Genomic DNA, 15,659 nt, shown 5'->3' with positions numbered 1-15,659 from the left:
AGCAAGGAAGTAGTAGGAAGGTTTGTAGGAGCTAGTCGGTGAAGTCTAAGCGCACCCTACCAAACAAGAGGGGTTATACTCCCTTTAATACACTTATAGTTAAGCCCAAAGAAGTGGTCTACCAGGATTAAGTCCCAAGGTGACATTTTGAATAAACTTACGAGGAGACGACCCTAGGTGGTTCACACCGATTTTGTTCAAAGTTGGGGGATTGTTAGAGCTAGATGTAACATGAAACCAGTTAAAGGGAAAAGTTATGCTGGGCTTCCGTTTTGCCATGGCAACCAAAAATGTTTTTGACAACATAAAATGAGAAAAAGTCTATGTAAAATAACATGCGAAAATGATAAATTCTAAGGGTCCCCCCTGTGCAAAACTTCAATAAATCAAAAAATAGTTTTTAAAAAATTTAAAAAATAGTAAATTTTACATTTTTGGATTACTTTGGACAAATAGGGGGAATAAAAACCATTTTGGATGAACTCGAGCTAATTTGAACAAATAGGTCGAAATTTTAAGTAGGTCTATATAACACAAAATATTTGTAAAACTTATGCCGTGATAACTGCCATATATAATCCGACGCCATTTTGAAATATGGTGGATATAAATATAGTAGAAAATTTCAGGTAATTGGACAAATAATTTAGGCAGTTATCGCATTATGATATCTGCCATTTTGTAAAATGGCGTCAGATTTCTATCACAGTGTAAAGGGGCTTATTTATTCGGTCAGATAATGTAATGTTGAAAATTTCACGTAAATCGACAAATAATTAAGTTATATTTATATCCACCATATTTCAAAATGGCGTCGGATTATTATTGGAAAACCCATAAGTCTAATTAGCTCGGGCAGGTAATGAAACGTAGAAAATTTCTGATTAATCGACGAATATTTACGGAATTTATCGCACGATGAGTTTTATTGATATCCGCCATTTTACAAAATGGTGTCGGATTTCTATTAAAATCTATAGTACGAATTCATTCGGGCAGATAATGTAGCGTAGAAAATCTTAGCTTAATCGGATAAAAATTACCTAACTTATTGCACCATGATTTATATTTGTATCCGCCATTTTATAAAATGGCGTAGTTTTTCTATCGAAATCTAAAAATCTGTTTACATCGTTCAGAAAATGTAAAGTAGAAATTTTAAGATTTATTGGCGAAAATATATGGCAGTTATCACGGCATAAGTTTTACAAATATTTTGTATTATATAGACCTACCTAAAATTTCGACCTATTTGTTCAAATTAGCTCGAGTTCATCCAAAATGGTTTTTATTCCCCCTATTTGTCCAAAGTAATCCAAAAATGTAAAATTTACTATTTTTTAAATTTTTTAAAAAATATTTTTTTTTGATTTATTGAAGTTTTCGCATGTTATTTTACATAGACTTTTTCTCATTTTATGTTGTCAAAAACATTTTTGGTTGCCATGGCAAAACGGAAACCCAGCGTAACTTTTCCCTTTAACTGGTTTCATGTTACATCTAGCTCTAACAATCCCCCAACTTTGAACAAAATCGGTGAGAACCACCTCAGGTCGTCTCCTCGTTAGTATTAAAAAAATTATATTCGCATTTTGAAAAACGTTACCGGACAGCAGAAGTGAAGTGAAAGTTACTTTCGAAGTAAATTCTAAATAAGAATGCATTGTATAGTGTTTTTACATAAATTAAATTAATAAGTTTTGGTGTATTTTCATTATTAGATTACCGATTTTAGTTTTATAGATTTACAATAAATTAGTTTTCTAGATTTCCAATAAATTAGGTTTCTAGATTTCAAATAAATTAGATTTCTAGATTTCAAATAAATTAGTTTTCTAGGTTTCAAATAAATTAGTTTTCTAGATTTCCAATAAATTAGTTTTCTAGGTTTCAAATAAATTAGTTTTCTAGATTTCCAATAAATTAGTTTTCTAGGTTTCAAATAAATTAGTTTTCTAGATTTCCAATAAATTAGATTTCTAGATTTCAAATAAATTAGTTTTCTAGGTTTCAAATAAATTAGTTTTCTAGATTTCCAATAAATTAGTTTTCTAGGTTTCAAATAAATTAGTTTTCTAGATTTCCAATAAATTAGATTTCTAGATTTCAAATAAATTAGTTTTCTAGGTTTCAAATAAATTAGTTTTCTAGATTTCCAATAAATTAGTTTTCTAGGTTTCAAATAAATTAGTTTTCTAGATTTCCAATAAATTAGATTTCTAGATTTCAAATAAATTAGTTTTCTAGGTTTCAAATAAATTAGTTTTCTAGATTTCCAATAAATTAGATTTCTAGATTTCAAATAAATTAGTTTTCTAGGTTTCAAATAAATTAGTTTTCTAGATTTCCAATAAATTAGTTTTCTAGGTTTCAAATAAATTAGTTTTTTAGATTTCCAATAAATTAGATTTCTAGATTTCAAATAAATTAGTTTTCTAGGTTTCAAATAAATTAGTTTTCTAGATTTCCAATAAATTAGTTTTCTAGGTTTCAAATAAATTAGTTTTCTAGATTTCCAATAAATTAGATTTCTAGATTTCAAATAAATTAGTTTTCTAGGTTTCAAATAAATTAGTTTTCTAGATTTCCAATAAATTAGTTTTCTAGATTTCAAAAGAAAATCATTTTTCTCAAAAAGATTTTTTAAACTTGTTTGAACTTGCTTGACGTTTGCTCTTAATCACACGATTCAACATTTTGGTCCAACACGAGTCGGAAATCTATAGTGGCTCCAAGAGAATGAGGAAAGATTTCAACAACGAGCTAACCCCACAAACACTTTTGTTGGCCAAGTTTTATATAAGGGTCTGTAATAATTTTCTACAACATCTTTTCGAGTAAACTAAAATTTGTTTTGATAATATGAATATATAATACCTTTATTTATGTAAATTGACATATTTTATTGTAGTAGAAATATTTGTTTTATAGAATACAGAGTAATTACCATCGGTACGCGCGAAATCTTGGTAACTTTTCGTGGAGTTCGTGAACGAAAAAGCAATATGTTTTGCAAACGAGAGTCGAAAAACCAAGTTGGGCAAAATTGTTGGTGTTAATAGAACTTAACATTTTAAATCCCTAAATTTTGTCTTCAATCGCGCAACAATTAATACACTTAATGCAGAAACCTAGTCGATGGTCGATGTAATTGGAACACCGCTTCTCCGAAGCAGGGTTCGAAAACAAAAAACCCTACCCAAAGAACCCAGTGGGTTTTTTTTGACCCACCCACCCCAAAAAACCCAACTGAGAAAAACCCACTTTGAAATTTCATATTTTAATGAAAAGACATTTTTTCAAGGTGCAATGACCACTTTAGTATATATATATATATATATATATATATATATATATTTAGTACTTTACAAAGTGAACCGTTTTGTTAACTTAATCGTTGAGACTTGATACTTATGACTTCAGATTTCTACCAGTCCTTTGGTTCAGCTTTGCTGCCTTTACAGTATATGTACACTTTCACAAGCTTTTCAGCTTTTTCCGCGGCTTTTTCTGACACAAAAAAAGTGAAGCAGTCTACCTAGCAGACGATATCTAGTCCCTACAATCTTGTTTAGCAGGGCTCGACATAAAACATTTCTAATTTCTCTTCATTTGGGGGTTTTTTTTTGACATATCATGTAATACAAATATGGAAATAGTATACTCAAATAAAAAACCGGGGTTTTTTCGAACCTGCTCCGAAGAGCGAAACATTCGAAAGGCGTCTTCATCTATCATGTCGGCTAATCGAGGAAATTCGTGCAACAACGAGAGAGAGGAAAAATATCAGCCCATTGCAAAAGATTCGAGCACGTATCAGATAAACCGGATGGCATCTCATTTTGGTGAGGCGGAAATAAAGATAAAGGCTGAAATATTCGACCACGCATTTCCATACGCAAAGAATAGAACTCTTCTTTTCGCCTTTTCGTCCCGAAGAGAAAAAAGCGTAAAAATTGAAATGTGCCAGAATTCAACAATAAGCGTACAGTCACGAGTCGGGAATCGATACCGAGTGAAAAATAGCCAGTCAATAGATTCACCGATCAGATTATTTTCCCTCCTCGGTTCGGAAGGATTTATTTCAAGCCGTTTTTTATTAAGGATTTCGTCGCCCTCTCACTTTCTCAGCGCCTTCCCGAAGACGCTCAGCCACCAAAAATCTTCTTTATGATTGCTTAAAGTTCCAGTTCTCAGTTTACCCGGTACTTTGGAAAAAAGAAAGGTGTCCCAGCGCGTGCTCCTCGCTTCGAAGTGGTGGAAAGGTCAGGTGACGAGGGTTCCGGTCCCTCTATAGAACCGAGCCACTCATTCTCGGCGCTTGCAGCTGCCGCGGACAGCTGCTCGATTCTAGAGTCAAGCGATAAGACGCCATTTTTCAGATCCCGGCGAGTCTAGGCTCGCTTTCGTGGGAGGTGATTCGCTTCGCTGACTTCTGATTACGGACTTCACCGAAAATGTCCCAAAAATCACGGTTCTTATTAAAACTAGTTTAATTAAAATTTTAGCGCGCCCGACGTTATAGCTATTAGCTTGTTATTTTAATAAATTTGCAATATGGAATTTACCTACATGATTAAATTGTAAAACTAGTTAAAATCTCATTATTTAAAGAGCCACACCGGATTTTGCAAAATCTGGGTTAAAATCGCGGTAGCTTCTCCTCTTCTGTAATTAGCCTTTTAGGAGTACATAGAGCCATGTAACGGCCAAAGCGACAAGCTCATAAATTTACTGGATTTTCGTCTGCTAAGCAGACTATTTTCCTTGATAAAAGACCAAAGCTTAGCAGACGAAAATCCAGTAGTTTTTAAGCTTCTCGCTAATGGCCGCTACGTGGCTCTATGTACACCTAAAAGGCTAATTGGTGATAGCGGATCTGGTCAATCGCATTCTGGAATTTAAATTAACTCCGTTGCATTCTTTTTCGTTGAATAATTCTACAGGAGTTTTTGACTTAGTAATTGACAAAAATCAATATTTAGGTTTTGGTAAAAGTTTCAAATAAAATGAAACTAAATTATGCTTCCGGGGAAAAAAATTGTACGCTTTGATCTTCGATTGAGATGCTAATTTGAGATTTTTGTAAACAATTTTATATTTGCTTTGCCAACACATTTGATATTTCGATTCGAATAAATGTGAAATATCGAAAAATATTTCTATTTGGATTCGACTTTGAAAGAAACCTAGCAAAATTCGATTTACAGAGTTCCTATAATAATTTCTTACGAAAGACATGTAGCTAGTGACAAACCGCTAAACTTTTAAAACTTTCAAAAATATTTTGACAAGGGCCTAAGAATAAATGAACGGTGGAATCCCGTAGCGGTATTGTTTCATTACAAATTACGTGTCAGAATCGTGTCGAAAATCGCCATTAAGAAGAACCTTTATTTCCTCTTCTCCTTCCCTGTACAGAAGGGCCAACGGGGGCCTTTTCCTTTTCAACATCTTCGAAGCTCGCGATCGAGAGCACGGGCATTCCAGTGGGCTTGACAGTTCAAGGAGGATCCGAGCAACTCGAGCGATGAAGAGTTTTTCGTCCGTTGCGCGTTTCGAGCCTTTCATGGAAGCATCCCTCATTTTTCAACGGAGTTTTTCTATTTATGTCCGTAGCGCTATCATAGCCAAACAACATTTTTTATAACGACTATGTTTTGTCAAGGAGGCCTGGGGTGCCTATAATAAGAACTGACCTCGATCGCTCAGCACCATCTCAAAGCGGATACGCGCACTCCGCTTCTAAGAATGGACAAGCTCAAATCGAAGAACCGTAGAGAAAGCGAAGAGATAACTATAAGCTTCCGCTATTGACTAGATTTAGAAATGACGTCATATACCGTCAAGGGCAATTAACACGATAGTAAGTTCAAATGTCTTCTACTGTTGCAATATTTTAGGTAAACCAAAACTGACTTCGTTTGAAGTACAAATTATAGACTTTTGATGCTGCGGAATTGGCGACTGTTGGCAAATGTTGCGACAGGAAACGTAAAATGAATTGATAGCGAAAGCAAGTAACAATGAAGTTATTGCAAGTAACAATGAAGTGATTGCAAGTAACAATGAAGTGATTGCAAGTAACAATGAAGTGATTGCAAGTAACAATGAAGTGATTGCTAGTAACAATGAAGTGATTGCAAGTAACAATGAAGTGATTGCAAGTAACAATGAAGTGATTGCAAGTAACAATGAAGTGATTGCAAGTAACAATGAAGTGAATGCAAGTAACAATGAAATAATTCCAAAGGCGAGCAACAATGAAATGATTCCAAAGAAGTACAAATTATAGACTTTTGATGCTGCGTAATTGGCGACTGTTGCCCAATTTGGAGACAGGAAACGAAAAATGAATTGATAGCGAAGGCAAGTAACAATGAAGTGATTTCAAGTAACAATGAAGTGAATGCAAGTAACAATGAAATGATTGCAAAGACGAGTAGTTACAATGAAATTATTGCAAAGGCAAGCAACAATGAAATGATTCCAAAGACGAGCAACAATGAAATGATTCCAAAGGCAAGCAACAATGAAATGATTCCAAAGACGAGCAACAAAGAAATGATTCCAAAGACGAGTAACAATTAAATGATTCCGAAGACGATCAACAATGAAATGATTTCAAAGGCAAGCAACAATGAAATAATTACAAAAACAAGCAACAAATAAATAATTACAAAAACAAGCAACAAATAAATATTTGCAAAAACAAGCAACAATTAAATAATTGCAAAAACCAGCAACAATTAAATAATTGCAAAAACCAGCAACAATTAAATAATTGCAAAAACCAGCAACAATTAAATATTTTCAAAAACAAGCAGCAATTAAATAATTGCAAAAACCAGCAACAATTAAATAATTGCAAAAAAGCAACAATTAAATAATTGCAAAAACCAGCATCAATTAAATAATTGCAAAAAAGCAACAATTAAATAATTACAAAGGCGATTAACAATGAAATGATTGCGATGAAATAATCGCTAAAACCCTTAACCCGGACATGATTGTAAACTCTAAATTATATATTCAGTTGTAATGTAATGCATACTGCCCTTAATTTTGGTCTCCAAGTTCCAGCATGTCAAATATTGACCCAACCATCGCTGTCGTATTTACCAAACACATCATATTTCCTTAAAGCATCTCATATAAAAGCGAGAAAATTCGAAATATTTTGGATCCTTATTCCTTAGAAAATATTTTCCGTTGGTATTTCCCGTCTCTCTTTTTCTTCGATGGAAATACTTCCACGAAGAAAACAGGAAAAAAAGGCAGATCGGCATCTCTTTAAATAAAAATATTATTTTGGCCTTTTTCCACTTTGTGAACGGAATATTTCGCCCACATAATATACGAGCTTTCGCACAATATCTTTGAAAATGAACGTCACCTAAAATGGGTCCAATATTTTCAAGTAGAACATAACGAAAAATGGCCTACAGATTTCGAAGGGTAATGTTGCTATCATTTTCATTTTTTAGCAATTTTGGTATTCTTTCTGGTAGACACTTGCTATTATATTTTAACACACTAGATTTAAGTCTAAGAATTGGCATCAAGTACAACTTTGAATTGTGTTTTTTCGCGTTCTTAAGACTGTTACTTCTCGAAAAACATTCTTTCTAAGTCCGGTTTCATTATTTTTACTATTTTTAGAAGTTACATCAAGCTTTTTCTGTACCCATCGTAGTACATTTTCACGGTTCAGATAATTTCTATCTTGGCGACAACACTTTAGCTGACATCATAAAGATATTTTTTAACTTTGGGCAGTTAAGAAAAATAAGTAGCCACTTTTCAACGATATTGCACGTACTTGACTTTATCGCTAAGAAAACAAAATTTCACCAAAATATTTTATATCACACCAATCAATTTAAACTTCCAAAAGTTATTTTATTTTCGCGACCCGAATGAAACCCATGTTGTCATCTATACGGCTAAGTTAAAAATAATATCTTATTTATATATAATATGAATATTTCCATCACGAGAAATTGTACATTATTAAGTTAGAAAATAATTTTTAAATAATAACATTTAAAATTAATTTAATATATAAAGATGAATGTTTGTTTTTTGTTTGTTTGTATATATATGTATATATATATATATATATATATATATATATATATATATATATATATATATATATATATATATATGTATGTATGTCCGCTATAGGAATCTACAGTTTTCAACTTAGGTCGACCACATTTGGTATACTATCTCATGGTACCCTGACTATAGTTTTCGACGGTTACGGTCGGCAAAACAACTTTAATTAATTTAATTAATTTAATAATTATGTTATACAAATTGGCATATTTCTCCGGGAAATACCAGGTACCCCAGCTAGATACTACACTTTGACCTTAGCCAAAGTACCGAGTTTCTTAGTTCTTTAGGCATACACACGAAAAAAGCTTAAATTATTGCAATTTGCAATTTATTTAAAAAGCCCTCGGCTATAGACACTAGGCCGTAAAGTAAAAGGAAAATTATTATGCAGTTGGTTATATTGGGTGCGGTGCCATGCGTGGAGACAGTTATTGCAGCGTTCTATTTTCGATTTGAATGTTTCGGAGTTTTGGCCCTCGCACTTTTCCCTTGGTTATACAAAAAAGTATAGTTCCCCGGGATATACTGGGTACCCCAGCTAGTATATTATAATCACAAGTAAAAAGTTACTAAGTTATAAATACCTTCTATTAATATTCAATATTAATATATCTACCACCCATAAGTTATTTCAGATTACAACGTTGAAAAACTCATTAATATTGAAAATAAATATTTTAATTTATTTAGAAAAATAACTCACGAATATTTAAAATAAATATTTTAATTTATTTAGAAAAATATCTCACGAATATTTAAAATAAATATTTTAATTTATTTAGAAAAATATCTCACGAATATTTAAAATAAATATTTTAATTTAATAAGAAAAATATCTCACTAATATTTAAAAATAAATATTTTAATTTATTAAGAAAAATATCTCACTAATATTTAAAAATTATATTTTAATTTATTAAGAAAAATATCTCACTAATATTTAAAATTAATATTTTACTCACAAGTTATTGTAGTTTATTAATTTAGAAAAATTCTCAAATTAATATTTAAATCAACATTTCAATCGCTCCACCAAATCCGAGAAAATAGCGGAGAATAGTTGACAAATCGTCTGCGGTTTCTAAACATCCCATATTATAATTAAAAGCAGCCTTAACTGAGCACAAATGATTAACCGAATTAAGTCTTTGAAGCAAGGCGACTTATAAATTCCTCGTACAGTTTCATTAAAGCGAAAGAAGTGGAAATAAACGAGGCTAGAATGTCGCAAAAATGCCAGAGCAAAACTACAAAACGCCATTTGAATCCATCTGCAGAAACTTACGCGTCAAAGAACTAAAAGCCACTTAGTCCGAAAACGGAGCGATACAGGGACACCCACACTCTCGCTCAAGATATTTGTATACTAACAACGGCAGCTGTCTCCGGGCACCGGGGTAAGTTCATCCCAGTTAGCCTCATTACAGGGGGATCAAAGACAGACCCATTAGGGGTGCTGAAGAGACAAGAGCGGCCAAAAAGGACACATTATCCACGGACAGAAGGAGAACCAAGGGGGGTTCCACAGGGCTCTCCCTCTAATTCAAGGAGAAATTCCATTTCGTGCATTCTCGAGGCTTACTTTTTCATTTGGGACCCTCGTAAGATGGCCTAAAAAGAGGAGCCGTATTAGGAAAAAGGCGATGTATTATCTATTGATCTCAAGGTCTACGAAAAACAAGAAGATGCAGGTGCCGAGATGCGGGATGAGATTCGACGTTGCTATGACGATGGTGAATGAAGAGGATGGAATAAATAAAAAGTGGGTTGTGTGTTCTTCCGGGTAGAAAAAAAATCGTCCTATAACGGTAAATATAGGGAATATAAATAGTTTGATTTGATTGATTCAAATTTATTCCTTTATTAGTTAAGACCATTAACATACCGAAGATTCTAAGAGAAAGGAATGTTTTCATATTCAGACTAAATTGAAAAACTTCGGAACGTAAAAATATAGATTTGATTGATAACCTAAGCTTTTCGAATCCGGTTAGCAAATATTCGAACGCAAATAACATTTACTTTTAATTAAATGTGCAAATTTAAAGAAATAATTGTTGTATTTTTAATTAAAAAAATAACGCATTTGGTAAAAATAGTTATCTACCTTCATATATTTTAAAATTATTAAAAGTCATGGTTAAAAATTAAAACAGAATTATAAAATAAACTAATTTAAGAGATAACATACTTCATGACTGCTATATAAAACTAATTTAATATGTATTAAATTAAATGATGTATTTTTATACATATTCTTTCTTTCACCTTGACAATGGCATAATGTTATGCCAAACTATAGTCGTTTTTTAAATAAATAAACCTTTTACTTACGCATTTATTTCGTGTTTATTATTTAATTTTAATTATGCGCGTAAGGTGTTTCCAAAATATTGTTTTATATACATATTAAATTAGTTTTATATACCAGTCATGAAGTATCTTGTCTCTTAAATTAGTTTATTTTAGTTTCAAAATCAGGTACCTCAAAAATTACATTTCAATAAAAAATCATTTAAGTTTTAAAAAAATTAAAAAACTTTGGGCTATATTTTTCATGTTTTTACTATAAATGAAAGTCGAAAACGTTTTTTAGGAACACGCCCAAAAGTGTTTAGCACTTTCGCATCGCAGCCAGAGGAGCTGGGTTTAATCTCAGCTTGTGGCACTGGGTGAAAACTCGGAACCACTCCTTGCGCTTTGAGTCTGCAAGTTCTCTCCCCGCTGGTGTAAAGGAGTTTTCCACCTAGTTCTCGGTTTCCTCTTTTCATAAAAATTTGTAGAAGTTAACGGTAATAGTTCGGGTAGGGAGCCGGCCATCTGAATTAATGGCATTTAAAGTAGGGATGCAACGATATGGGTACCGCCGATATATCGGCTATTCGTGGCCGATAATATCGGCCGCTATATCGGCGATAATATCGGACGATATATCGGCCTATATAAACAAAGTTGACTATCATAACAGTAGTGTTAGTGTATATGATAAAATCATTGTAAAAGACGGTTCAGTACACTGCCATACCATTTCATTCTAATTTTCAATGAAAAAAGTTTGCAAGAGCATATCCGAATATGTTTCTTTTCATTTTACGTGATACATATTTTCTCTTACAAATCGAATATCGCTGTTTTTTATTTGTTAATTTACAGTCGTAACCCCCTGTCTAAAAAAAGGTATGTTCTAGCTTCTGAAGTCTGGCGTACGGGGCGCGGCTAATCAAATAAAATATTATCATTAGTTAGTTAATCGATAATTTTCTTATTTTTAAATATTTTCGGAAAATATTTTTCTAATGCCGGGATCGGCCAATATCGGCTTCGCTTAAACCGATGTATCAGTGCATCCCTAGTTAAAAGTCGCAAAATTACTTGGGCCTAAGGTGGTGCCTTGGGTATTAGCCCCACTGATTACTTGAATACTTAAAACCCAAAACAATTTAACGTAATATAATATACTCAAATTTCTAAAAAAAAAAAATAACTCGCAGGATCAAGATCGTTAAAAGATTTCCGACTCATTAACTCTCCCGAAAAAATCTTTAAAGTAACGAAACATTTTAATTATTCATCTTAGACTAAAGGATAATCCAACGGATCATTGGGCCTTTCATTAGCGCAACGTTAGCACTTCGTGAATATAAAAAAGTAAGATTTAAAAAATGGCGTATAAGATGCAATGAACGAGCCGAGAGAATTAATAGAGGGTCGGTGCCTTTAAGACTAGCAACGTGCCGAAGAACCCTTGAACCCTAATCCAATCTCGGAGCACAAAGAAAGACCAATTAAAGTCAACGAGGGGTGGCTTGATTTAAAGGGACTCCCCCCCCCCCGCGAATTCGACTTTAAATGTTCGGGGCAAAGGCTTAAGACCTTATACGCCGCTACAAGGACACTATTTTCCTAATTCTTCACTATGCAAATTATTATTTTTCCTCCTTTAACAAAGGGGGTACGGCCTTAAATGTAAGGTGGAATAAAAAAGACAGTCCCTAACAACCTTGATCATGCCATATAAAACTAGCGTAACAAGCAGGCCACCATTATAATCGGTTTCAACGTGAAGCTCAAAAACTGTGTTAAAGGGTGTATGTCAGGGTTCCAAATAAAAACTTAAAAAAAAAACACACAATTTTGTTTTGTTTTTGATTTAAAGCAGGTGTTTTGGGTTTAAGCCAGGTTTTTGATTTAAACCATGCAATTTTGGTTTAAGCCAGGTTTTTGATTTAAAGCAGGTGTTTTGGGTTTAAAGGGAATATAACCTGCAAAGCAATCTTTACGGAAGACCCCTTCAATTTTTCAAATTTCCCTGTACAGTGGCGCCAAACATTTTTAAAGCCAAAGGCAAGAGCGGCCAGAGCTGCAAACGTTGGTGTTCCACACAAAATACCTGAGGTTATATTCCCTTTAAGCCAGGTTTTTGATTTAAATCAGGTGTTTTGGGTTTAAGCCAGGTTTTTGATTTAAACTAGGTCTTTTTGGTTTAAGCCAGGTAGTTGTAGATTTATTTTAGGTTTACAGAAACGAAGTTTTAGTTTTAGTTTCGATTCTGTACAAATATTTGGACAAAGAAGACGTTTTTGTTTTGGTTTTGTAGTGTTTTGATAAGAAAATGTACAAATAATTGGGAAATGTTTAGAGTAAATAAAATCAAAGGATTAAAACGATTTAAAAAAAACCACTTACAAGTTAGTTTAAACCAACCAACTATGGTGTATATAATAAATCGAAAAATAGTCCGCAACCAAGCGCAACGACTGGTTTTTATACGTAACTAGCGCCACCACCCCTAGGTTCCTATAAACCTGACGGCAGAAATGTCAAATTTGTTGATTCACTGGAAGTCGCAGTTCAATTGTAAACCTTTTTTTTTGAGTAGATGGGACAATACAGTCCACTAACCGCTTTACGATTAATCAGGGGTGCGACATGTGTAAAGGCCACGCCAACGGGGGGATACGTGGGGACAGGGATGGGGACAACCTTGGCGGAAGTATTCCGACCACCCGTTGGGGGATTGGTGGTCGTCCTCAAACGGCCATCCACAAACTCTGCCTCCCGGACGCCTGGGATTACAGGAGTTAGCCACTACTCCCGGCATTGTAAACCTTAAAGCAATTTTATAACCACGTGACTATTTTTAAAGGTTTCTACCGTTTGATGGCGCTCAAATGTTTCCCGAAAGAAATTTTACATACCTAGCAATTTATGCTATCGCCTATTCGCTCACAGCGTGGTGAAGAAAAATTATAATATTTTTAGTCGATTTGTTTTATTAAAAAAACGCATAGAATAAACAACCAAGCGCAGTAAACAATCACTGATTAAAAATTTTAAGTGAACTAATACACGGTTGCCACAAAATTTTCAGAGTCAAATTCCCTGACTATTCCCTGTTTTCCCTGACCATTTTAAGAGATTTTCCATGACATTTTAAGGGCCAAAATTTTTATTTTATATTTTACTTTTATTAGAAGTTAATAAATTTAAATGGACTTATATTTCAGTAAAAACGCTATTGCAATGTTGAAAAAATCAGCCAAACTTTCAAGGAAATAAATGATAATCATAGAATTTTGTCATAGGTGGCAACCCTGTAATAGGCGCTCGCTTTAAGAGTGCTCAGGCGTGAGCGTTCGCTCAATAGGCGAAACTATAAAGTCCAGGGGGGCTGAAAAGATGGTAGTCACGTGACTTTGTGGAGAACTGCAGCGCCATCTATCCTAAGAAATACGAACTATTATTACTTTTATTTTGCTAATGGTGGTTTAAATTTTGATCGATTCGTCTAAATTATATATTTATTATTGATGATTAATGAAATTAAAAACGACTTCGTTATATTTGCATATTTAATAAAATATTCATGATATTAATATAACGAAGTCGTTTTTAATTTCATTAATCATCAACTACGCATATTGAACTTGCAAACCTCCTAAGCCATATTTATTATTATTATTATTATTATTATTATTATTATTATTATTTAAAACATTTTGTAATAGAAAAGTGTAAGTTAATTGCTGTCTGCAGTATCTGGAAGGAATATTTTTTTTCTTTAACGTCGCACGGCCAACTTTTTACAAGAGTTACCAAATCGAAGTTGGCTGTGAAAAGGTAGTCACGTGATTTTGTTTTCCTATTTTAAGTTGTTTAAGACCAAATTACTTTATAGTATCGCCTATTGCTCAACCAAGTGAGAAAATTCTGAGCTTTAATTTTTGGAAGTTGCTCACAATATTTGCCCACCTCTGGACTAACAAGTACAGCAAATCCAAGTAACGTAAATGAGGAGAATGGTCGCTCGACTGAAGATTCGGTTTCGTACTCTAAACATGGCATATCACTATGGCATTACGTCATGTCCAAAACTCCCCTAATGGGCACGAAACAACAACAACGAGGAATGGGCTGGCGTTAGAGCCGTTTACGCGTAATGCCCATCTACTACCAGCTACGGCCGAAAGATATCCAAATGTATGTTTGGGACTAGTTCAAGGTTACGCAGTTATGGATGCTCGAGCTTCAAAGGAGCCGCGAGGCGAGGGGCAGGTCACTTCCATTTTGGGTGCGTCTTAATCATAGTCAAATGATTAAATCAGGGTAATCGTGATTAAATCAGGGTAATCAAGATTAAAAAATCTAATCACGATTTAAACGAGATTTAATCATTCTAATCATGATCTAATCTTTTTAATCAGGATTTAATCATTTAAACGAGATTTAATCATTTAAACGAGATTTAATCATTTAAACGAGATTTAATCATTTAAACGAGATTTAATCATTCTAATCATGATCTAATCTTTTTAATCAGGATTTAATCATTTAAACGAGATTTAATCATTTAAACGAGATTTAATCATTTAAACGAGATTTAATCATTCTAATCATGATCTAATCTTTTTAATCAGGATTTAATCATTTAAACGAGATTTAATCATTTAAACGAGATTTAATCATTTAAACGAGATTTAATCATTTAAACGAGATTTAATCATTCTAATCATGATCTAATCTTTTTAATTAGATTTAATTATATTTAATTATATTTAATTATTTTAATTATATTTAATTAGATTTAATTATTTTAATTAGATTTAATTATTTTAATTAGATTTAATTATTTTAATTAGATTTAATTATTTTAATTAGATTTAATTATTTTAATTAGATTTATTTATTTTAATCACGATTTAATCAATATAATCGGTCGAATCGAGAATTTATCATTAAAATCAAAACTAAAGTACGATTTAATCATACTAACCACGATATAATATTATAATCAGGATTTAATCATTGAATTTAATCAAAATAATCACGATTAAATCGGATTTAATATTTTGATGGGGTGCGTCGTTAATCAAGGAAGTGACCTGCCCCTCGCCGCGAGGTAAGGATAATAATACGTTAAAAGGAACCACGGCTATGGACTGTAATGCAAAGGATGATAAAATTAGCGAATTAGTAGATTACTCCATAATAAAAAGGGATAAAAAAGCTAAACGGTACTGATGAGTTCCAAC

At 32.9% G+C, this 15,659-nt stretch overlaps 1 protein-coding gene across 1 annotated transcript in view; it reads right to left on the bottom strand.

The window, feature by feature from the left end:
- Window positions 1–15,659, bottom strand: part of LOC149943569 (uncharacterized) — a 248,400-nt gene that overhangs the window by 184,131 nt on the left and 48,610 nt on the right. The window lies entirely within an intron of this gene.

Source organism: Leiobunum rupestre, chromosome 5, assembly GCF_980474605.1.
Source record: "Leiobunum rupestre chromosome 5, qqLeiRupe1.1.hap1, whole genome shotgun sequence".
NCBI classification, from domain to species: domain Eukaryota; kingdom Metazoa; phylum Arthropoda; class Arachnida; order Opiliones; family Sclerosomatidae; genus Leiobunum; species Leiobunum rupestre.
Note: the sequence above shows the minus strand (reverse complement) of the source record. Positions and strands in the feature narration are given on the sequence as shown.